This window comes from Trichosurus vulpecula, chromosome 2 (genome assembly GCF_011100635.1).
Source record: "Trichosurus vulpecula isolate mTriVul1 chromosome 2, mTriVul1.pri, whole genome shotgun sequence".
Lineage (NCBI taxonomy): Eukaryota > Metazoa > Chordata > Mammalia > Diprotodontia > Phalangeridae > Trichosurus > Trichosurus vulpecula.
In genome coordinates, this window is record NC_050574.1 from 185,384,562 (window position 1) to 185,410,988 (window position 26,427).

Sequence of the window (26,427 nt, forward strand, 5' to 3'; positions counted from 1 at the left end):
CTGGAGTGAATGATGAGAATCTTGGAGGAAAGTGATCACTCAATTTTAGAGACTGCAACAGAGAAGAAAGGGTAGAGTCTGATGTGCACCCCAGATTTTGGGAAATAAGATTTCAAAGAGTTCAGAGAAGAATAGGTAATATCCCATGGAAAAAATACTTCAGCAGGAAGTCAGTCCCAGAGGGATGGGAGATGCTCAAAATGAAATTCTGAAGAAACAAAGTGTAACAATTCCAATGAATAGTAAAAATAGGATTTGTCTGAGAAAGTCTGGTGCGGCTGCACAAGGAACGGGCCAACCAGCTTAGATTTTTAAAAAGAAATTTAGAGAAAGTGGAAACGTCTCTAAAATAGAAGATGAAAATAAGAGTGTGGCATAGTCCTATTGAAAGAGCATCAGAATTACTAAAATTCAGAATGAACTAAAGCTAGTGTGGAAAGCTAACAACAATAAAGGGGTTTAGCTATATTAGGAGAAAAATGAAAAGCACAGAAGGGACAAGGACTCTTGTTGAGGCAAATAGGACATTGATAACTAACAACAGAGAAAAAGCAGAGCATCTCAATTTTTATTGTTTCCATTTTCTGTTAATGACAAAACAGGAACAATGATCAGGTAGTTGATACCCAGGATAAACGAGGAGCCAGTAAGAGTACGTAGCTTCCGTTGGATGAGTTCAAGTCACCCTAAAAAAAAGATTAACTACATCTTCACTAGGTTTCCTGAAATCAGAGGCAGACGTGATTCCTGAGCCATATTTAGTGATGATCATGGAAAATCACCATCAAGAAATATTACACAAAACAGGAGAGGAACCACAAGATTGAAGAAATGTCCTAATTTTGTCAAAAGGAAGAGAAAAGAGACTGCAAACTGTTTTCCAGTATGTTTGACTTCAATTCCAGGGATTCTAGTGTGGATTATTATAAAAAAGGGAAAGGTGGAGTAGAGACAGTATGTGTTCACTTAGAAAGGGAAACAATTTTTACAAGTAGTCAGTATGGTCTTCCTTAAGAACAAGCTATCATGGTAAGCTTATTTCTTTTTCATAGGATGAACAAACAAGCAGATGAGGGGAGTTCATGGGATATATTTTATCTAGATTTCAGTCAAGCGCTTGATGGAGTATCTCACTCTACTTTTGTGGAAAATACAAAAGAATATGAGTTAGACAATAATACAATCCAAGAAATTTAGAATGGAGGAATGGCTGAACTCAAAGACAAGGTGTTAATGGTTCAGTATCAATGTGGTAGGAGGTCTCCTGAACAGGCTGTAACCTTGGCTCAATATGCCATTAAACATTTTTATCAGTATCTTGGATGCGGGCATAGATGACATACTCACCTAATTTGCTGATAACACAAAGTTGGGTGAGAGACCTAATACTGTGAATGACAAACTTAGGATATTAGGATTTGACAGGCTACAAAACTAGGCTGAATATAAGATGAAATTCAATAGGGATAAGTATAAAGCCTGTGTACTTAAAAAAAACCCAAAACACAACACAACTTCATAAATACAGGATGTGTGAGGTATGGTTAGACAAGCAGTTATTCTGAAAAAAAGAAATGGGGGATTTAGTGGACTATAAGCTCAATTTAAGACATCAGTGTACTCTATCAACCAAAAAAAAACCCAACAACATGATCTTGGACTACATTAAGACAGGTACAGCTTCCAAGAATATGGAGGTGATAAATCCACTGTACTCTGCCCTCATCTGGAGTACTGTGCTCAGTTCTGGGGTCCACAGTTTAAAAAGGATATTAAACGTTGAAGAGTGTCCAGAGGAAGGCAACTGGGATGATGAAGGGCCAGCAGTCCATAAAATGAGGAAAAGCTGAAGGAACTGAGTATGTTTAGACAAGAGAAAAGTAGATTTAGGGAGAACATGGGAGCCATCTTTAAGAATCTGAAGGGCTGTCAAGTGTAGGACAAATTAGACTTGTTCCATTTGGCTCTCTAGCTTAAAGTCGGAGGTGGGAGGGAAGGAGTGCAGTTATAAAGAACTAAATTTAGCACCCATTCCTATCAACACTAGAGAGAATAGGAATAAATGGTGTTTTTCTTAAAATGATGAGCATTATCTATCTAAAAACATCAGCAAGCATTATCTGTAATGGAGATAAGCTAGAAGCATTTCCAATAAGATCAGGGGTGAAACAAGGATGCCCATTATCACTACTATTATTCAATATTCTTCTAGAAATGTTAGCTTTAGCAGTAAGAAAAGAAAAAGCAATTGAAAGAATTAGAATAGGCAATGAGGAGATAAAACTGTCACTCTTTAAGGATGATATGATGGTATACTTAGACAACCCTAAAGAATCAACTAAAAAATTATTTGAAAGAATTACCAACTTTAGCAAAGTTGCAGGATATAAAAGAAACCCACATAAATCATCAACATTTCCATATATTATCAACAAATCCCAACAGCAAGAAATAGAAAGAGAAATTCCATTTAAAATAATTGGAGACAATATAAAATATTTGGGAGTCTACCTACCAAGATAAACTCAGGAACTATAGGAACACAATTACCAAACACTTTTCACACAAATAAAGTCAGATCTAAACAACTGGAAAAGTATCCACTGCTCATGGGCAGGCTGAGCTAATATAATAAAAATGACAATTTTACCTAAATTAATTTACTTATTCAGTGCCACACTAATCAAACTACCATAAAATTATTAAAGAGATAGAAAAAATAATAACAATTCATCTGGAAGATCAAAAGGTCAAGAATATCAAGACAATTAATGGAAAAAACGCAAAAGAAGGTGGCCTAGCCATACCATAGTAAAACTATATTGTGAAGCAGAAATCATCAAATCTATTTGGCACTGGTTAAGAAATAAAGTGGTAGACTTCCGGGGGTGGAGCCAAGATGGCGGCTGGAAAGCAGGGACTTGTGTGAGCTCCCCACCACGTCCCTCCAAAAACCTATAAAAAATGGCTCTGAACAAATTCTAGAACTGCAGAACCCACAAAATAGCAGAGGGAAGCAGGGATCCAGCCCAGGACAGCCTGGATGGTCACTGGATGAGGTCTATCACGCACAGAGTGCAGGGGAGTGGAGCTCAGTGTGGGAGGCAGCAGGACAAGCCAGACCAAGAGCCGGGCAGGACAGGCCCTAGCACCCTGAATCACTGAGCTGTTGCAGTTACCAGACTTCTCCACCCACAAACACCAAAGACAACAGAGAAGGTTAGTGGGAAAAGCTGCAGGGGACAGAGTTCATGGTTCGGCCACTGCCCCAGGGGTAGCGGGGGAGGGGCAGCTACAGAACTACAGCTGCAGTTACTTCTGGCCCCAGGCCCACCTGGTGGGAGGAATTAAGTGGCGGATCAGAGCAGGAGTGAAGAGCCTGCTGAAGATTTGCATCAGGTCCAGGTTGGTGGTTCTCGAGGAAGGAGGAGTGTTGGGGTGGCAGAGCTGGCGATATAGAAATAGCTCTGAAATCAACGGCGCATCCCCTCAAGCTTGGAACAAAGTACTCTTTGCTCAATAAGCAGTCGTACCCCAACGAAAAACTCAAGGGTCAAGTAAGTTAGCTGGGAACATGGCCAGGCAGCGAAAACCCACCCAGATTCAGTCTCAGACTTTGGAATCTTTCTTTGGTGACAAAGAAGACCAAAACATACGGCCTGAAGAAGTCAACAAAGTGCAAGAGCATACACCAAAAGCCTCCAAGAAAAACATGAACTGGTCTCAGGCCATAGAAGAGCTCAAAAGGGAGTAGGAAGGGGGGGTGGAGCGAAGATGGCACCTGGAAAGCAGGGACCAGCGTGAGCTCCCCACCACGTCCCTCCAAAAACCTATAAAAATGGCTCTGAACCAATTCTAGAACTGCAGAACCCACAAAATAGCAGAGGGAAGCAGGGCTCCAGCCCAGGACAGCCTGGATGGTCTCTGGGTGAGGTCTATCCCACATGGAGCTGGGAGTGGAGCGGAGCGGAGCAGAGCCCAGTGTGAGCGGCGCGGACCACCCAGACCAGGAGCCGGGCGGAGCATGCCCTAGTGCCCTGAATCAGTGAGCTGCAGCAGTTACCAGACTTCTCAACCCACAAACACCAAAGACAACAGAGAAGGTTAGTGGGAAGAGCTATGGGAGTGGAAGGAGTTTGCAGTTTGGCTACCGCCCCGGGGGCAGCGGAGGTGGGGCAGCAACAGAAGTACAGCTGTAGTTGCTTCCGGCCCCAGGCCCACCTGGTGGGAGGAATTAAGTGGTGGATCAGAGCAGGAGCAAAGAGCCTGCTGAAGATCTAAGTCCAGTCCAGGTTGGGGGTTCTTGGGGAAGGAGGAGTGTTGATGTGGCAGAGCTGGCGCATCCCCCCAAGCGTGGAACATAGTTCTCTTAACTCCACAAGCAGTCATACCCCGCTGAAAAACTCAAGGGTCAACTTAGTTGGCTGGGAACATGGCCAGACAGTGAAAACGCACCCAGATTCAGTCTCAGACTTTGGATTCTTTCTTTGGTGACAAAGAAGACCAAAACATACAGACAGAAGAAGTTAACAAAGTCAAAGAGCCTACAACAAAAGCCTCCAAGAAAAACATGAATTGGTCTCAGGCCATGGAAGAGCTCAAAAAGGATTTGGAGAAGCAGGTTAGAGAAGTAGAGGAAAAATTGGGAAAAGAAATGAGAATGATGCGAGAAAACCATGAAAAACAAGTCAATGACTTGCTAAAGGAGACCCAAAAAAATACTGAAAAAAATATTGAAGAAAAAAACACTTTAAAAAATAGACTAACTCAAATGGCAAAAGAGCTCCAAAAAGCCAATGAGGAGAAAAATGCCTTGAAAGGCAGAATTAGCCAAATGGAAAAGGAGGTCCAAAAGACCACTGAAGAAAATACTACCTTAAAAATTAGATTGGAGCAAGTGGAAGCTAGCGACTTGATGAGAAATCAAGATATTATAAAACAGAACCAAAGGAATGAAAAAATGGAAGACAACATGAAATATCTCATTGGAAAAACCACTGACCTAGAAAATGGATCCAGGAGAGAGAATTTAAAAATTATTGGACTACCTGAAAGCCATGATCAAAAAAAGAGCCTAGATATCATCTTTCAAGAAATTATCAAGGAGAACTGCCCTGATATTCTAGAGCCAGAGGGTAAAATAGAAATTGAAAGAATCCACAGATCACCTCCTCAAATAGATCCCAAAAAGACAACCCCAAGGAACATTGTCGCCAAATTCCAGAGCTCCCAGGTCAAGGAGAAAATACTGCAAGCAGCCAGAAAGAAACAATTTGAATATTGTGGAAAAACAATCAGGATAACACAGGATCTGGCAGCTTCCACATTAAGGGACCGAAGGGCTTGGAATACGATATTCCGGAGGTCAATGGAGCTAGGATTAAAACCAAGAATCACCTACCCAGCAAAACTGAGTATCATGCTCCAAGGCAAAATATGGATTTTCTATAAAATAGAGGACTTTCAAGCTTTCTCACTGAAAAAACCAGAGCTGAATAGAAAATTTGACTTTCAAACACAACAATCAAGAGAAGCATGAAAAGGTAAACAAGAAAGAGAAATCATAACGAACTTACTGAAGTTGTACTGTTTTGTTTACATTCTTACATAGAAAAGATGATGTATATGATTCATGAGACCTCCATATCATAGTGGCTGAAAGGAATATGCATATGTATATGTGTGTATACATATATATACATATGTGTGTGTCTATGTATGTATATATGTAGGTATATATGTATATATATATGTGTGTATATATATACACACAAAGGGCACAGGGTGAGTTGAATATGAAGGGATGATATCTAAAAAAATAAAATCAATTTAAGGGATAAGAGAGGAATATATTGAGAGAGGGAGAAAGGGAGAGATAGAATGGGGTAAATTATCTTGCATAAAAGTGGCAAGAAAAAGTGGTTCTGTAGGAAGGGAAGAGGGGGCAGTTGAGGGGGAATGAGTAAATCTTGCTCTCACTGGATTTGACCTGAGGAGGGAATACCATACACACTCAATTGGGTATCTTACCTCACAGAAAAGAAGGAGGAAGAAGATAAAAAAGGGGGGATGACGGAAGGGAGGGCAGACGGGGGGAGGAGGTAATCAAAAATAAACACTTTTGAAAAGGGACAGGGTCAAGGGAGAAAATTCAATAAAGGGGGATAGGTTAGGAAGGAGCAAAACATAGTTAATCTTTCACAACATGAGTATTGTGGAAGGGTTTTACATAATGATACGCATGTGGCCTATGTTGAATTGCTTGCCTTCTTCGGGAGGGTGGCTGAGGAGGGAAGACGGGAGAGAATTTGGAACTCAAAGTTTTAAAAACACATGTTCAAAAACAACAACAACAAAAAAAAGTTTTTGCATGCAACTAGGAAATAAGATACACAGGCAATGGGGCATAGAAATTAATCTTGCCCTACAAGAGAAGAAGGGAAAGGGGGATGGGAGGGGAGTGGGGTGACAGATGGGAGGGCTGACTGGGGAACAGGGCAACCAGAATATACACCATCTTGGAGTGGGGGGAGGGTAGAAATGGGGAAAAAATTTGTAATTCAAACTTTTGTGAAAATCAATGCTGAAAACTAAGTATATTAAATAAATTTTATAAAGAAATAAAAAAAAGAAATAAAGTGGTAGATCAGTAAAATACGTTAGGTACACAAATGCAATAGTAAATGACTACAGCAATCTACTGTTTGATAAACCCAAAAACTCCACTTCTGGGATAAGAACTCACTATTTGACAAAAACTACTGGGGAAAACTGAAAAACAGGATGGCAGAAACTAGGCATAGAGCAACATCTTATACCCTATACCAAGATAAGGTTGAAATGGGTACTTGATTTAGATATAAGGGATGACACCATAAGCAAACTATGAGAGCAAGGAATAGTTTTTACCTGTCTGATCTATGGAGAAGGGAAGAATTTATGACCAAACAAGAGACAGAGAATATGAAATGCAAAATGGAGAATTCTGATTATGCTAAATTAAAAAGGTTTTATACAAACAAAACCAATGCAACCAAGATTAGAAGAAAAGCAGAAAGCTGGGAAACAATTTTTACAATCAGTGTTTCTGATAAAGGTCTCATTTATAAAACATATAGAGAACTGAGTCAAATCTGTAAGAACACAAGTCATTCCCCAACTGATATATGGTCAAAGGATATATGGTCAAAGGATATGAACAGGCAGTCAGATGAAGAAATTAAAGCTATCTATAGTCATGTGAAAAAATGCCCTAAATCACTACTGATTAGAGAAATGCAAATTAAAACAACTCTGAGGTATCACATCTCTCCTGTCAGATTGGTTAATATGACAGAAAAGGAAAATGATAAATGTTGGAGAAGATATGGAAAAACTGGAACACTAATGCATTGTTGATTGAGTTATGAACTGCTCCTACCATTCTGGAAAGCAATACCACTACTAGGTCAATATGCCAAAAAGATCATAAAAATGGGGAAAAGACCCACACATACAAAAATATTCATTATATATTTATCTTTTTGTGGTGGCAAAGAACAGGAAATTGAGGGGATGTCCATCAATTGGGGAATGGCTGAACAAGTTGTGGCATATGAATGTAATGGAAAAGATTGTTCTATAAGAAATGATGCACAGGAGGATTTCAGAAAAACCTGGAAAGACATACACAAACTGACGCTATGAGCACAACCAGGATAACATTGTACATAGTAACAGCAGTGATTAACTATGATTGACTTCGCTCCTCTCAGCAATACAATGATCCAGGACAATCCAAAAGACTTGTGATGGAAAATGCTATCCACATCCAGAGAAAGAACTATGGATTCTGAATGCAGATAGAAGCATATATTTTCACTTTTTTTGTCTTTTTTTCCTCATAGTTTTTCTTTTTTTTCCTGATTCTTCTTTTACAGCATGACTAACATAGAAATATTTACATGATTGTACGTGTATAATCCATATCAGATTGCTTGCTGTCTTGGGAAGGCAGGAGGATGGGGAGGGAGGGAGGGAGAAAAATTTGGAACTCAAAATCTTACAAAAATGAATGTTGAAAAGTATCTTTATGTGTAATTGGAAAAAAAATACTATTAAGGGCAGAAAACAAAACAAATTTGTATTTCATGTCAGAAAAAAAAAACACCTAACAATTGTTAGCTGTCCCAAAGTGGAACAGACTGTTCTGACAGGTGGTAGGTTGCCCCTCCTTAGAGGTCTTCAAGCACAGGGTGAAAGATACCTTCTCAGTTATGTTATAGTGATATTTCTTTTGTGTCATCAAATAAAGGTAACCAGAAATGAAATAAGTTACTAATTAGGCATAAGGGAAAATCTCTGAAAAGTAGGGACTGTCTGAACTACCTCATTTTGAAAGCTGAGCACTAGAGTACAGTTAAAGAGTCAGAGTCAGTAATGTGGGTGGTCTAAGGATAATGATCTATTCCAAAGATCAAACCAGCAATTCATGAGATACCAGATTCAGTATATCTGACAAAGAAATGTGGTCTGAGGACAGTTAAGCCATGTTGTTCTTTTAGCTGCTCACAGATAGGAAGAAGAGGAACTTGCCTCTGCTTACTTCAAGAAATGAGTTAGAGTCAGCATCATTTTATGGTGGATTACTCTGTTTCAGGGTTGGTATTTCAAAAGTGCCTAAAACACATAGCATTGTTATAGAATGCATCAGTACAATTCTCTATTACCATCAGAGAGCTAGTGTAGAAATCAAGTTGGAGCTTCTAAATATACTTTCAGTAATTTCTCTCATTTAAATAAAATGGATATGTGATCACAGCGTTCTACTTCTGTTTCTAATTTTTAAAAATATTGCTTTTATAGTGAATTTTAATAGTAATCAGACTGGTAAAATGATAGATTTGTATATATTCTGATTCAAGTGAAGATTCAGCTTTGCTTTTTCACCTTTAAACCGAATCACTTTTTTGTGCTAATAACTTCTGAAACAAATTTAAACTACTGTTAAGCTGGGGGTGATGAAAGAGTTAATGGGTTAACCCACTACCCCAAGTTATGTAACACTACAAGGTAGGAGTATATGTTTGTCATTAAAGAATCCAAATCCCAAAGCCTAGCTTCCCTAGCTCACCCCAGATCCATAATACACATGTGAAATCAAAGATAGATTTAGCTTTTTCTCCTGTAACAATTCATCTGGGGATATTCTATTCATTTCATTGGTGAGTTCATGAGTGTGTGTGCATATTTATGTGGGGATATTGATACCTATATGTATACACATATGTACAAATTATTATAGTTAAGGTTCAATGAAAATCTCTGGAAAACTACAGCCAGTAGGCAGATGCAAATATTGTGATTAAGCACTGACAATCCCAGTGCCCAGGCATTTCCTGGGAGAAGCTGATGGCCTGGGGCACAGCCAAAGGCCATTAATTTAAGCCAGTCCTTCCTTAATCCCCAGGAAATACTCCATACAAGTCACAGAAGCAGTTATTGCTCTTGTAAGTGAAAAAGGAGAAGCTGGAAAAGAGGCATTTTACACACACACACACACACACACACACACACACACCATCATCATCACCACCACCACCAATAACCCTTTCTCAACAACAGATCATGCAGTTGCCTTCAGTATGCCCAAAATATTCATAGGGAATAAACATCCTGCTCATTAACCAATCAGATTACTCAAATTATCTTTCAACACTCCATTCATCTGATAATCACAGACATGTATTATTAAGGAACATATTTTAGATGTATCACCACAAAAGCTTTCTAAAGATTTCCTGTAGAGTATTGCCCTCAAGGAAGTGCTTAGAAGATCCTTCTATTCCTAACAGCCCCTAAAAGTCGGCTGAATCCAGCAGCTAGTTGCATTTATCAATCTAAACTTCCTTCACTTAGAAGAGAGTTAGCCTGAAACCAGTTTTATCAATAATGGGATAAATACAGATGCATGTGAAATGAGGATCCAGGTAGGGCTAGACTGGCAGGGGAAACTGCCTAGTGTCAGGAGATAAGTGTTGTCACATTGAAAGGGAAGGAGTTTAGTCTCACTCATTCATCACTTCTATGGAGCTCATGCTGCTACTTCACTTTGGAAACACTGATACACCAAGTCTAGGCCACCTGTCGGTGAGCACAATTGTGTCAATTCTTTTTTTTTTTTTATTTTTAGTTTACAACATACAGTTCTACATAATTTCGAGTTCCAGATCTTCTTCCCTCCCTCCTCCCCAAGATGGCATGGAATCCCATATAACTTCCAATTTTGTCAGTTCTTAATTATCCTAAGAATATATTATTTATACTGACTGAAAAGGGAATCACAGCCATCTGAAGGCCAAGTAATTAAAAAACCCAATGACCTGGCTACCCCCTATTCTCATGCTGATTTGCCGATTATTTACTGAGAACAAAACTTTACCAACTGTTCATCACATCAAATGCAGCCCCAGTCTCCCTTTCCAAACTTCCTTTGGAAAAAAGACCTTAGGGGCCTCAGGAATAGGGTCCTTAATATGAGCCAACCAAAGGAAACTAGGTATCAAATCAGAGACCTGGATGTTGAACTCTTCTGAAGTATACCAGGAAATATTCTTTTCTTTCGGAGAAATTCTGTCAAAACAAAACCTCAAATAATGCTAATACTCAATTTCTAAAAGTTTTTTTGGCTAATAGAATTATCTCTTAACCACCAAATGATCAGAAACAATAAAGTATTTTCCCATTTGAAGCTTTCTCAACTATCAAAAGGTACTCATAGACGCATAAATCTGTCAGACAGAACATTAGGACAGGCAGAACAAAAGAGTTTACATATAAAACTCGGACTGCAGCCTCAGCAACTCATGTGTTTGTGTTAAATAAGAATGGATTAGCCCCCTCCCCTCCAAAAAAAACCAATGAGAAGACTATTAAGGAGTTAAAATAAACAGAAAAGCTGGGCCTCAAACACACCTCACCTGCATTTGTTATTCCTAGATTTCAACATATAGTATTATTAAAGAACATATTTTTCATGTATTGACATAAGAGTTTTCTAAAGGTGTTCTGTAGAACTTCCCCCTCAAGTAAAGGTTGAAAGAGCTTTTTAGTCATTATTTCTACTATTATCTTAGCCTCTCTAAACTACAGAGATTTATCAGATATATGCATGAGCTACATTATCACTGACAAAGCATTTGCAAAGTTGTTTCTGGAAAGCTAAATATTAGAGTTTGTTCTATAAGCAAGTTAAAAAAAATCTGGGAAATAGTTTCAGAGCTGAAAGACACACAATTCCCAAAGAAGATTGTTAGGAATGAAATTATCAGGACTACATACTCTCAAAGATTAAATGACTTTTTAATTAACTCTCTGAAGAAAATTCCCCTTAAGATTGTTTCTCATTTTCCAATACCGAAAGTAATTAAGCTCTTAAATTTATATATTAATTTATGCTTTACTCTTTTCTAGGTTTCAATCCTAGCAAATTAAATTTTGTACTAAAAATAAACTCCACATTTTTACAAATTTGCTTTTCTGGTCTCTCATTACCATTGACTTAAAAATTGCATTTTTCGTAGAATAGCCTAAATACTTTATAATCAGTATTTGCACTTTAAAATATATTTGAGAAACCAGCTTATATGAAAACCTACTTGACTTCACTTTAGAGGACAGTACACTTGGTGGATCAGTGAAATTAATGATGTTGGATACTTCCTCCAAAGGTTAGGTGACAATCCATCCACACTTTCTCATCTTGTGTAACTTTTGCCCATGGCATCCTACAAATCCTGCACAGAGGGTGCACTGAACATAATGGAGGCCTGCCCATCATTTTCTTAGTTTTGCATGGATACCAGTAAAGCACAAAAGTTTTCTCACAACCTTCTCCTAAGTACTTTCTGGTCTATGGGTTTTCATGACACTGCCGCCCTCTCTTGATTCTCCTTCTGTCTGACCACACATTCTAAATCTTTTCTGGGTGGGGAACCTGTGGCCTCAAGGCCAAAAAATTTGTTCTGTGAAGTTTGGATTCAGTCAAAGGCCAAACTTGAGGTCCTAGAGGACCACATGTAGCCTCAAGTCCACAGGTTTCCCAACCCTGTATTAGATCATCATCCATATCCTACTCCCAACTAATCCAGGACTCCAGGTCTTTGTTCTGGGTCTCCTCTCTGTATACTCAGTGACTTCACTAGCCACCATGGCTTTAATTTTCTCTATGTAGGGAAGTCCTAGATCTATATACCTAATCCTATCAACTGCCTTATTAAACATTTTCAACTGGATGTTCTATAAGCAATTTAAGGTCAACGTCTCCAAAACAGAACTCATAATTTTCCCCCCAAACCATTTGTTGTTGTTGTAGTCAGTCATTTCAGTCATGTCCAACTCTTTGTGACCCCATTTAGGGTTTTCTTGGCAAAGATACTAGTTTGCCATTTCCTTCTCCAGCTCCTTTTACAGATGAAGAAACTGAGGTAAACAGGGTTAAGTGACTTGCCCAGGGTCATATAGACAGTAAGCATCTAAAGCCAGACTTGAACTAAGATGAGTCTTCCTGAGGGCAGGCCTGGTACTCTATCCACTGTGTCACTTAGCTGCCCCCAAACCATCCCTATCCCTAAGTTCCCTGCTTCTTTCAATACCACCTTCTTTTTCAGTTACCCAAGTTTACAACCTGAGAGACATTCGCTACTCCTTGATCTCTCTCCCTTCACATATCCAATCAGTTGCTCAACTTAAATTTTTTTTCCTCCCAAACACCTCTTGCCATCTGTCTTATCTTTCTATATAAACAGCCAATTATCATCTTGCCTCAAATTTCTCTCTTTTCTAATCCACCCTCAACACTGGGGTCAGAGTAACTCATGTTATTTCTCCAGACAGGACTTCCTAAATAATGTGCACATGCACAAACACACACTGCAAGTCATGTCATCATCTCCCTGATGTCATGGTCCTCTTTGAGAATGAAGGACAAACACAACCTGTGAGTAATCTGAGCTGCCTGAATAGAGACCCAGCTAGTTGGGTTACTCAGCTCTGCCTCTTTTCTCCAAAGGGAGGTAAATTTGGATGGCCAAAAGCTGCCTAGTTAACTTGGGGTTCACTGGCTAGGCTTCTTTCTCAAGGACCAAACCTTAAACCCACAGGAGTTCATAGACTGGACAACAACAGGTCCCTGCCCAAGCACCACTTATTGGCTATTTTTGGGCCCTCCTGGCTCAGAGTGAATGTAAATAGTAACTATTTCTCTTTTGGCCAGCAACCCTGAGAGTATTCCCCTCTCTGTTTGATTTCTTTTTTTTATTAAAGGGGCCATCCCTTGACTCCCTTCTTAAAGAGGCCTATTCACTGAATGGGTGTTACCTCATTCAAAGTGAGAAGCTGAAAAGACCTTAGCCTAAAAGGGCCAGGGTCTCTCATTTTATCCTGGGTCATCTCCAGTTGTCCTGATGGATATCTGGCCACTGGACCCAGATGGCCTTGGAGGAGAAAGTGAAGCTGGTGACTCTGGACAGCCCTCCCTCACTCAAATCAAAGTCAACTGCAAATCATATCATCATCTCCCTGATGTCATGACCGTCCTCTTTCAGAAAGAACAACATAACCCCTGTTTCATAAACACTGATCACAGAGAACTTACATTCTAATGGGGGTAGCAAGAAATATATATAAAGTTTTCTATAGCACTAATATGAAGTTAATGAATGCAAAAATATATCACAGTAATTAAATACAAGGTTTTTTGGGAGGAAGGGTACCAGCAGTTGTGGGAGATGGGGAGGTCAGAAAAAGGGGGCACGCAGAAGATGGAAACTGAGTGGCATTTTAAGGTAAGAGAAGTACATTTCAAGCCTGGGGATCAGCCAGTGCAAAGGCATAGAGATGGAAAATGGAGTGGGAGGAACATAGAGGAGGCCACTCAAGCTGTGATGCACGAAGTACAGGACTGGGTTCATGTCCAATGAGTCTCAAAAGACAGGATGTGGAAAGGTTGTATTTGGCTTTAAAAGGTCAACAGAAGAGTTGCTGTTTTATCCTAGAGAGAGCAGGAAGCCACTGGAGAGTCATTATTCCTCTTCATATATTATGTGATCAAAACCTCCTGCTCCTCCCCAAGCTGTTCCATTGTCCAGCTCTACCTTTGCATGATCGGCTCCCCATGCCTGGCACATGCTTGTTCCTCACCTCTGCCTCTAAGAATCTCTAGTTTTCTAGAAAGTTCAGCTAAGTGATGCCCTGTACACAATAAATGAATGAATTTATTAAGGCTTTATTAAGTACTTCTATGTGCCAAGCACTGCCTAGCTGCTTGTGTTGCCAAATTACCCGTTATTTATTTGTTTTGTTTTGGTATGCACTTATAGATATATGTTATCTCCCCTGATAGAATGTAAGACCCTTGAAGGCAGGGGCTGTTTCATTTTTGTCTTCGTTTATATCACACAGTATAGTGCTTACTACCTAATATGTCTACTGACTGTTGTTCAATTGTTCAGTAGTGTCTGACTCTTTGTGACCTTGTAGATTATACTGTTTATGGAATTTTATTTGGCAAAGATATGGAGTGGTTTGCCATTTCCTTCTCCAGGGGATTAAGGCAAACAGATGTTAAGTGACTTGCCTAAGGGTCACAAAGCTTGTAAGTTATTGAAGGCCAGATTTAAACTAAGGCCTTCCTAACTCCAGGCCCAGCACTCTATCCACTGAGCCACCTAGCTGTCTCCTAATCTGTTGTCAATCTTAATAAGTAGAAAACTGAAAAAAGTTATTTCTATTACATTTAAGGGCTATTTTATTATGTCTTAATCTATTCCTGGGAGAAGCCTTGACAAATAAGATTCTTAAGGTAGTGTTTCCCTCTATTAAAATAAAAAAACTTTTTTATAGTCAAACAAGTATATAAGTATCTTGTCAATCATATGACTATAAAGATGTCTGCAAAAGCCCAACTTTTCCCTTCCCAACTCTTCATGGATTTCTTTAATACATGTGTATACTGTTTTCATTAAAATTTGGTAAAGATGCAAAATTAAGCAGATGGATCCAGAATCACTGGTATTCTTTCAATTTGCCTTGGAGAGTTGTGAGAGAATAAGTTCCATAAACTTTTTCAAGTATTTGGTATTTCCAAAGTATTTCCTTTTGGATATCTTAAAAGTCAATACCTCAAAGCTTTCAAAATTCTGATATCTTCAGCACAGGCTTCCTTTGTGTGTGCAGAGCTTCCTAACTTTGATTTTTTTAAATTCTCATTTCCATTTCTCACAAAGCACAGAGACTGTGCTGTTAAAGTCCAAATATAGGAGTTCCATTGTTATTGATGAAGAATTTGTTGCAAAAAAAAAAATTGCAGATCTTTTCCACTTTTTTGCCTGCTGATTTTCCTCTCATAGGTTTCATCCTTAAATATTCTTGGGATGACTTGACTTGGTTGAATCTCTTAATTAGATTTCTTTAAACTGATCCTCCCATACTCAGTTTCCAGATGTTTTAAAAATAATGCTGGGAAATTACTGTACATGACCCTCCTTAGTAAGATTTTTACAACCTTGTATTGTCTTTGGTTGTCACCTTCCTTATTTTCTAAGGTGATCAAGAGTTTGTTGCCTGAGGTGATTTCCTGTCTCTTTTCATCTCTTCTGTTGTGGTAACTAATTTTTATTAGTTAAATATCTTTAGGAAATGGGATAAAGAGTTCTAATGCCTGTTTTTTTAAAAGTCAATTTACATTTTTAGATGTCAGTTTGTTTAAGAAGGCCAGGTTGTAAGTGGCTTAATTATATGTCAAATCTCATTTTTATACAATCTTTTAATTTGGTAATTATTTTGATCTTTGACATAACCAGTCAATGATTTGATTACACAGACTGATGATTTTGCAATGACTCTCATATCAGTAACCTATTAGTATATGTCTGTTAGTTTATATTTTTTGTGATCTGGTTTAGCATCTGTTGTATATGTCTTAACTCTCTTGAAGAAAATATTCATGAAATATAGGTAAAAGCTGTCTTTACAGTCTACATGTTTTTGGCAGCTCACTTTTTTATCCTGAAGTGTATTTCCCCAATATACTCTTGTGGAATTGCCCCTTATTGTCTACCTTTGCACTAAAGTGAAAAAGTATGTTGATTTATTTCTTTACCTCCACATTCTCTGCAACAGATATTGGCACATAAGCTACAATTATCTTCATGGTGGTCTTTTTTTGCAAATGGGTAGCATGAATAACGCAACACAAGGTGACCAAACATGCCATGAAAGGAGATTTCTTGTTGCCTTTGAGAATACAATAAGAACAATTTAAAGGAGAAGCTATGGGGTCATCCTTCCATTCAGCTGTAACTTTCTATTTTCTTCTAATTTTAGTTATAGCAGAATGTCAAATTGGCAGGATGTTGTTTCTCAAATAAGTCTATCCACTTGCTCAGTTAATTAGGTTCCCACATTTAGAGTACAAATAGCTAAGTTAAAGCTTGTAGAAGGGACCAAAAAAAATGTTTTTAGTACTTTTGTCTCCTTTGTCACACTTCCACTGTTAATGCACATATGGAAAGAGGTCACAAAAGAATGAAAACTAACTTGCCTTTTCTTTTGTTTCCTGGTTTGCCAGGGCCAAAGAATTCTTCACCAAATGTGAAACCTACTCATTCAGAGCTTTTGCATAGTTAGTTAGTTAGGCTGGTCTTTGGGAAGCAGTTAGTATTTCCTAGGATCATTACTTGAAGCTTGTTTCAGCATGGTAGAACCTGCCAGAGTTTGTACTCTATTGGCATAGTCTTGGACAACCCAGGGTGACCTCCATACCACGATGAAGTATTGCAACAAAATTTTGTGGGCCTTAAAACCTCTAAATCTCAGTGTCATCTGTCAAATGAGGATTAACCTTGCACTACCTGCCTTAAAGGATGTTTGATCGCCTCATGTTGCATTGTTCATGCTACAAATCACAGTATCTTTGAAGAACTATGTAAAAGGTGACAGAATTTAACAAGTTAAGCGAGGCACTTATGTAAGGAAACCTGTACTTACATTGGGTTTTTTGGTGACCAAGGAAAGTCAATCTTTTAAAGCTGGAATATAACAAAAAAGAAAACTGAAGAATATATCTCATGTTATTATCAGAGTTCAGCCAAAGTTAAAAAAGTGATCTCATATTCTGAAATCAAGAGTAGGTCTCTTCAAAGAAGAAAACTCCCAAAAGGTAAACTACTCAAACAGAATAACAACTGACTTTGAGAAGCTGCTTGCAGTTAGACAGTTATTCGGGAGAGATGTTTGGCTGCCTTTGAAAATCCAAATGGGGAAAAATTAAAAAAGAATAATATAAAAATTCTAATTTAATCTTTTTATAAGTCTGACCAGATCTAGTACACGTTTCTTTGATTCAGCCTACTAGTAAAAGTCAAGGCACTCATGTCAGCTTCCACTTTAGCCTTGAACTTGAAAATGATGATCAAATCCAACAGTAAATGTCATGAGCATTCTGTTTTCCTAAAGGACTTCTGTACAGCTAGTATACACATGTGTACGCACAGACACATACAAGTAAAGGCAGGGGAGTTGCTTACTGATGAGAAGTTATAGGAAAGGCAACACAGCAGTGAGGAAAGACCTGTAACTGGAATCAGAATACATGGGTTCAAACTCCAGCTTTACTTACCACCAATATGGCACGTCTTGAGCTAATGTCATAGTTTCTCTGGGCCTCAAATTCTTCCTCTGTGAAATGAGGGTCAGACTAGATGAACTTAAAGGTCTCTTTCAGCTCTAAATATAAGATCCTATTAAATAAACTTAGTTAAACCCTTCTCTTTACTTTCTCTTTCCTAAAATAGCAGCTCCTGAATAAGGTTATGAGACAGTAGTTACCTAATGGCTAAAATTTCTTGATATTACATTTATTCTATCTCTACGACTACTCATTATGGTAAATACCATCAAAGTAATTCAATGATTATGAAAAGAAGCTCAATCTTCAGCTCAGGATTATTTTTATTTAGCTATAATCCCCAAACAAACTTGAAATGACTTTCAAGTGGATTTAAACGGCCTTGGCTCTCCCCAAACAACCAAAAATGTCTTAGCAAATACTGAACGCCTCTATCACTTTTCTTAACGTCTTCCAAAATCTACAATGAAGAACTTCAGTCCCCCTACATCCTTAAAGCTTCTTTGCAACTTGTAGCTCAAAACCATTAGTATTATTTCCTGAAAAGGTAATTTAACAATCCTTGATTGCATCAGGACTATATATAGTTAAACTTGAAGGTGAAACTGGAATTCCATTACTGCACTAGCATTTGTAATTGTAGACAATGACTTCACACTGGACAGAGACTTTTCATGAAGAACACTACATATTTTATGTCACACTGGCACTATTGCTTTTACATTTACTTTGCTGAATGTCCAATTAACTCTCTGAAAGCCAGTATTTGTTCTATTTCAATAAAAGGAAATGGTGAAATAAAGGTTTCCTCTCAGTTAACAACACTTCTAAGATTTCATTTGATGACTGGACACAAACCTTTGTGCAAACCTTAAATAACCTGTTGTATACAATTTTATACATCTTTACAAAACCCAAAGTCTTACAGTTGAAATGGATTGTTCTAATCTTTTAATTTTCTTTCTCCCACCCTCAATTTCTTCTACAACTCCAATGGCTTAATCATTAACCTGTTGCTGCCAATTTCACCAGTAACTAAGATGACTCCCCTGAGTCAAGCTGCCCAATCTAGAACGACTTCCTGAAAAGCTGTTATGAAACTGATTTCACAAAACTCACTCCCCTTGTGAGGTTTTTCTTCTGAAAGCTCTAAAAGAAAAATAGAAAATCAAATTACTGTCCCTTGATGAGTTGAGGCATTTTACATGGGAAAATTGGATCACATGTTTCAATTTAAAAAATGCACAGATCAGTATTGATTTGCTACTCAGGGTTTTTTTTAAAATGATACAAACAAAAAATTTACAAGAGCTGAAAATGGAAATGAGAAACTTGGTAGGGGAGAATTAGTAGGGTAACTACACAGATCATACTATGTAGGCATAAAACAGCAGTTTTTGGTTTTTGGTGTTTTTTTTAAATCAGGTTGTATAGACACCACCAGTCACTAGCCAAGCCTAATTCACACAATTATTACCAAACTACTTACTAACTTTATAAGCCTATAATTGGACATGTTCCTCAAAAGCCTTTTATAACTCAGTATTTTGTGAAATAAAACCCCCTACAATATGCACTTTGGGAACATATTTTTCAGCATACATATAACACATAACAATGTCCCAAGCACTTTATAAATATTCAGGAAGACTGCATTTGACTTCCAACTCCTAGGTGCCTTATTATTGTATTCTGCACTGCCAATAAAATATCAACTCAACTGAGAGGTAGAAGGCAAAAGATTTGCCCAGAATCAGCTCAAGTTAGGAATAAAACCCGTAAATCAAGCTTTTCTCTTGGGCATTATTTTTTTTCTTTCAAATACCCTGCATAATCATAAGTTTAACAGACCTCCCCATTACTTTCATATATATGTGTATATATATATACATACATCTATGCACACAAGCACATACATATACATGTATATGTGTACATCTATATGTATGTATATATACCCAATGTGCTAATAATAAACCTCAGCTGAGATGTCCGAAGTCAGAGGTAAAGCTTGCTTAAGCTGTTAGAAGGCAACCCAAGGGACTGTCACAGAAGCTATAAAGTCACTCAATTATACAATAAGGGTTTTGGAGGGTTGTAAAAGAAATAAAGAGCTAATGTTCTGATCCTCAAGAAGCTTATGGTCTAGTCAACTATGCAGTGCAGGCATACACATGTGCGCGCGCACACACACACACACACACACACACACACACACCTAGTTCAAATCCTTGATCTGTTTTTGTCCCACTATTTGTGTGACCTTAGATATGTCACATAAGTTCTGTGATCCTCAGTTATTTCAGGTATAAAATGACAGGGTGGGACTGGATGACTTCTGTGATCTTTTCTAGCTCTAAAGGTATAACAATACAATCCTATGACGCAAAAGTATTTTTTTTGGAGTAGGAGGACGGATAGACAATGAGGAAGAGGAGGAGGAGGAGAGCAGACTGAGGCTAAGTCCTTGCCCACATCCACCATATCATCTGAAGTATCAGCCACATTCCTCATTTTCCCCCAGCACACTATCCAATCTGCCCAACTCTATACTGGTTACTTTCCACTTCACATGTACCCCAACTTTCCATCTTCCCATTACATCATGTGTTCCATCAACTGAATGTAAGTTCCTTGAGAGTAGGGACAATCTTGTTTTCCTGATCATGCATTGCCAGTGCTGAACATTGCCTGACACATAGAAACACCTAGGTGGCTTTATCTAATCTTATCTTGCTCACATTTATGTAGGACTTTAAGCAAAGTGCATTACATATATTCTCTCATTTGATTATAATGAATATGACTCCTGATAAAATATTTTTGGCCACCCCAACTAGAGATGTAAAAGCAACAAAAACTGATACTCATTCCTAGCAAAGATCAGTACTATAACCTCATGAAGTAAGATGTGAGGATGGCAGCTGTAACTGGGATGATGAATGCAACCTAGGATTCTGCTAAGCATTTATCTTGATAGTGACGTTGGCTTGGTGGTGATAATCAATAGCATTTATATAAGCATTTCATGACTTCCAAAGCACTTTACATAGATCTCATTTGATCCTCACAACAATCGTTGGAGGTAGGTGCCATTATTATCATCCTTGTTTGACAGATAAGGAAACTGAGGCAGAGGTTACATGACTTGCTCAGGGTCACACAAATAGTAATTTAAATTACATATAAAGATTTTAAGTTTAACTTAAATTATATTTAAATTTTAAATAGGAATCCAAAATGCAGGATGTTATAGAATTTATAACTTATAAAATTTATAATTTATAATTTTGAGTTATTTTAATTTTTGAGAAGCTAAGGCCAGATTTGAATTAACATACTTCTGACGTTAGGCCCCGCCACCAACCTGCCTCTGAATGACATTAACTCTTCTTGCTTTTCTCTCACTTCAAATTCCTCTTTTTTTTAATTGCAGAGTATCAAAGAAAAAGCAATGTGTCTCAAAACCCACTTTTAATCAGTAAATAAATAACACATTAAAGGGTAGAGAAACTTACTTCAATCTAAGTGAAGCTTTGGTTTTCAGAAATTCTTGAATAGAAATAAAACTGGTGCTAAAAAGTTAGAGGTTCATGAAAGTAAACGAATTTAATGAGTTGTGCAGGGGTGAGTGGGTTTATCTTGTATTTTCAAATTCTTTTTTTTAATAAAGTAGTTCTGTACCTGCTTGAGCCTGAAGATACAGGAATTATATCTTTTGTCTCTTATAGTTTTATAAGATCACAAATTGAAGGATGGAAAGGACCTTTGATATCAATCAGTCCAACACCCTCATTTTTCATGAGGAAACTCAAGTTCAGGGAAATTAAATTAAATCTGCCCAAAGTCACAAAAGGCCTAAGTAGCAGAGCCTCGATTTGAATTCACATTCACTCCAAATATGACAGCAAATACAATGTTCTTTTCACTATATCAACACCATTCAAGTTTCTGACTGATTCTCAAGATTAAAGTAACTCAGGGTTATTAGAATTTATAACATCCTGCCTGTTGTTTTTATATATAACCTAATTTTGTGTATAAATTAGGAAATGCATACAATTACCTCATTAAACTATACTCCTAAATTTAATATCTCAAATAGGATTCCTTAATTAAAGAGCTTGTTACATATAGTATATGTCTACATATCAATATAAGCAATTTTAGATGTATAGTTTAAAATAAGTATCACATACACTTTTTAGTTTTTCATATTTTATTATTTAATATTTTTAGTTTTCAACATTGATTTCCACAAGATTTTTAGTTACACATTTTCTCCCCATGTCTACCCTCCCCCACACTCCAAGATGGCATATATTCTGACTGCCCCATTCCCTAGTCAGCCCTCCCTTCTGTCACCCCTCTCTCCCCCATCCCCTTTCCCATTACTTTCTTGTAGGGCAAGATAGATTTCTGTGCCTCATTGCCTGTGTATCTTATTTCCCATTTGCATGCAAAAACAACTTTTTATTTTGATCATCTGCTTTTAGAACTTTGAGTTCTAAATTCTCTCCCCTCTTCCCTTCCCACCCACCCTCTCCAAGACGGCAAGCAATTCAACTTAAGCCACACATGTATCATTATGCAAAACACTTCTACAATAATCAGGTTGTGAAAAACTAACTATATTTCCTTCCATCCTATCCTGTTCCCCTTTATTCAATTTTCTCCCTTGACCCTGTCCCTTTTTGAAAGTGTTTGCTTTTGATTACCTCCTCCTCCTATCTGCCCTCCCTTCTATCATTCCACCTTTTTATCCCCTTCCCCCTACTCTGCTGTGGGGTAATATACCCAATTGAGTGTGAATGTTATTCTCTCTTCAAGTCAAATCTGATGAGAGCAAGACTCATTCCCCCTCACCTGCCCCCCTTCCCTTCCAACAGAACTGCTTTTTCTTGCCAGTTTTATGTGAGATAATTTACCCCATTCTATCTCTCCCTTTCTCCCTCTCTCAATTATTCCTCTCTCACCCCGTAATTTTTATTTCTTTTTAGAAATTATCCCTTCATATTCAACTCACCCTGTGCCCTCTGTCTATATGTGTATATTCCCTTCAACTACCCTAATACTGAGAAGGGTCTCATGAATTACATCATCTTTCCATGTAGGAATGTAAACAACAGTTCAACTTTAGTAAGTCCCGTATGAATTCTCATTCTTGTTTACCTTTTCATGCTTCTCTTGATTCTTGTGTTTGAAAGTCAAATTTTCTATAGAGCTCTGGTCTTTTCATCAAGAAAGCTTGAAATTTCTCTATTTTATTGAAAATCCATATTTTGCCTTGGGGCATTATACTCAGTTTTGCTGGGTAGGTGATTCTTGGTTTTAATCCTACCTCCTTTGACCTCTGGAATGTCATATTCCAAGCCCTTCAATCCCTTAAATGTAGAAGCTGCTAGATCATGTGTCATCCTGATTATGTTTCCACAATACTCAAATTGTTTCTTTCAGGCTGCTTGCAGTATTTTCTCCTTGACCTGGGAACTCTGGAATTTGGCAACAATATTCCTAGGAGTTTTCTTTTTGGGATCTTTTTCAAGAGGTGATCAGTGGATTCTTTCAATTTCTATTTTACCCTCTGGCTCTAGAATATCAGGGCAGTTTTCCTTGATAATTTCTTGAAAAATGATGTCTAGGCTCTTTTTTTGATCATGGCTTTCAGGTAGTCCAATAATTTTTAAATTCTCTCTCCTGGATCTATTCTCCAGGTCAGTGGTTTTTCCAATGAGATGTTTCACATTGTCTTCCAATTTTTCATTCCTTTGGTTCTGTTTTATAATTTCTTGATTTCTCATAAAGTCACTAGCTTCTACTTGCTCCAGTCTGATTTTTAAGGTAGTATTCTCTCTTCAGTGGTCTTTTGGACCTCTTTTTCCATTTGGCTAATTCTGCCTTTCAAGGCATGCTTTTCCTCATTTTGTCTGGGCATGACTGCTTGTAGAGTAGACAGTCCTTTGTCCCAAGCTTTAGGGGCTGCACTGCTGTTTTCAGAGCTAGTTCTACTCCACTGTCACTGCAAGTTCTGCCACACCAGCGCCCCTCCTCCTCCAAAAACTGCCAACCAGGACTGTGACCCAGATCCAAGCAGGGCAAAGCAAGCCCTGCACTCCCATGCTGATCCGCCACTTAACTGTTCCCACCAGGTGGGCCTATGGCCAGAAGCAAGCACAGCTGGAGCTCTGGAAGCAGCTGCAGGAGCTTCCTGCTGCTGCCACTGACCAAGTCACAGAACCTTCGCTGCTACCAGAGCTAGGGCTGGACTGCTCTCACTCTGATCCAGCAGTTTTCCCACTAACCTGCTCTGTTTTCTTTAGCATTTGTGGGTTGAGAAGTCTGGCAAGTGCCACAGCTCAGTGATTCATGGTCCTAAAACCTGCTCCTCCCCATCTCCTCAGCACCTGATCTGTCCTGGTATGGCCCACGCTGGGCTGTGCTCTGCTCCCAGCGACCATCCAGGCTGTCCTAGGCTGGAGCCCTGCTTCCCTCTGCCATTTTGTGGGTTCTGTAGCTCTAAAATTTGTTCAGAGCCATTCTTTACAGGTGTTTGGAGGGACCTGGGGGAGAGCTTAAGTATACTTTTTAGTTTCAAGAGACAGACACCACTCAGGCCATGACAACAGTTTGTAGAAATCTGAAATCTTTATACTCAAAAGTATGATGAGGCAGAATGGGGAGGGAGGGAAGGTCTTAGAGTCCAAGTTAAGTATATCCATACAAATATTACCTTAACCTTTCTGAACCTTACCTTCATTATCTGTAATATGGGAATAAAACTGTTTTACCTTTCTCATGACACTGTTGTGAGGAAAGTACTTTTTAAACCATAAAGTACTAATGGAAACAAATATTTTTCATAATATTACATTTTCTTCTCTACTTTGAAAAATATTTTTTACTATGAAAAGCAAAGAATTGATTTAAAGGGAAAAGAAAAGTGATAATTTCTTCCTATTTGATGCTTCCATCCTTCTCATTTCTATTACAATGTATCTTTTTCTTCCCCTTTATCAATGCTTTGCCTTCCCCAATCATGATGTATAAGAAAAAGGGGAAAGGGAATGGAATAAGAAATCTCATTAGGATCCGTTGAGACTTCCTTTTTCAATCTGTCTCATCTTAACACTTAAGTGCCTTGAAAGAAGGTCACATTTTTTTTTCACAATGTAAAGCTGAAGACACAACAGACATACCTTACAATGACATGTAATGTGGGTCTGGAAGGTATGATCTAGCTTTTAAGCAAATTCTTTTAGCAATTTCCTTCCAGATTTATGGCATATCTATCTTCTACTGCTTTTAATGTCTGTTTATTCACTGCAGATTACTCCTATGAATAAAAGAATAAAATCTTCTACCTATCCCCAGTAACATCTGGACCATCCAATTTTTACCTTTTCCATTTTCCTAGGAGCTGAAATCTTATCTCTTTGTCAGGACAGAAAACAGAACATGGCAAATATCAACATTAGCCAGTGAAAAAACAAGGAACTCACTTTAAGGGGTAAGATTGTTATCTTTCCAGTGCTGAGAAATTCTTTGAAGAGATGAGGGAGGGACCTAAAATGCCAAATAGGTTTAAATCAAAATCAAGGGTCAGGAAAAGACTGTCAGAAAAGAACTGGGAAGGCTGGAATGGGTGAGGAAAGTTGAAAGGAAAGATAAACAGATTTCTGTTCTACTTTGCATTCCTTATATAAGTAAATTCAGTTCTGCAGGTAATTTTGTTTTTTCTCTTGTTGAAGCTATCAGCACATATTCCAGAAGCCAAGGCAGAAGCAAGTTTAGCTGGTGTTTCATTACCCGATATTAATCATTGGAATATAATCTTGTTTTTTCAAGACTCTTCTCTAATTAGAAGAATACCTAAAACTCAGCAGTAGCAAGTAAATAATACTATTATTGGCTGTGAACCTTGGTAAAACACACTAAAAGAGTATACAATGGTGATTTTGACCACTTCAACAACTTAGAAAATGCTAAGGACTTTCTTTTAAGATGCCTTCTGAGGTAACACCTAAGTTAATGACTTGCCCAGGGTCACACCACTAAAAATATCTAAAGATAGATTTAAACTCAGGTCTTCAGGACTTCAAGTCCAACACTCTACCCATGTAATAGTAATTAAGGTGGGACTTTTTGCTGTTGACCTTTAATGATTCTGGCCTTTGTCTGAATGGGGCAGATAAAGTGGGATGTTTTTGTATTTCTTAGCACTGAGACAATTGGGAGCCACTGATTTGTATCTGATGTGATATTGGTGGTGGGAAACTTCTCCATACCCAGCCTGGGTGAGGTCAGGGCCCTCTGGGCCCTGAACAGGATATAAAAGCGCAAAGGTTAGCGTTCTCACTCGGAGCTCTGAGCCACAGCAGGAGCGGCTTGTGACTCTGGGACAGTCGTTCTAATGAGCTCCCCAGTTGTATGCCCAGATGTTGATGACTACAAATTGCATTTGGTCTGTAATTCAGGGTACTGGCTTTTTCCCCTGAACTAGGTGGATGTTATTTGTATGCTGGATTAAAGTAAGATTATTAACCCCTTAACGTTGCTTTCCTTAAGTAAAGCAGATCGAAAGAACCTGTGTTGGAAGCTTTCTGGGTGCTGGTTGTTAGTGGATCTTACACCCCCACAGAAGCTGCTAGCTGGATTGTTGATACAACCTTCTGTTCCACTAAGCTGTCATTAGGACTAAAATGTATTTTTGCAATAAAAATCATAGGAACTAGAAAAAAAAACCCAGCTACAAATACTGGAAT

The 26,427-nt window shown here is 38.2% G+C and overlaps 1 protein-coding gene across 1 annotated transcript in view; it reads right to left on the reverse strand.

The window, feature by feature from the left end:
- Positions 1 to 26,427, reverse strand: part of ATP8A2 (ATPase phospholipid transporting 8A2) — a 759,667-nt gene that overhangs the window by 411,032 nt on the left and 322,208 nt on the right. The window lies entirely within an intron of this gene.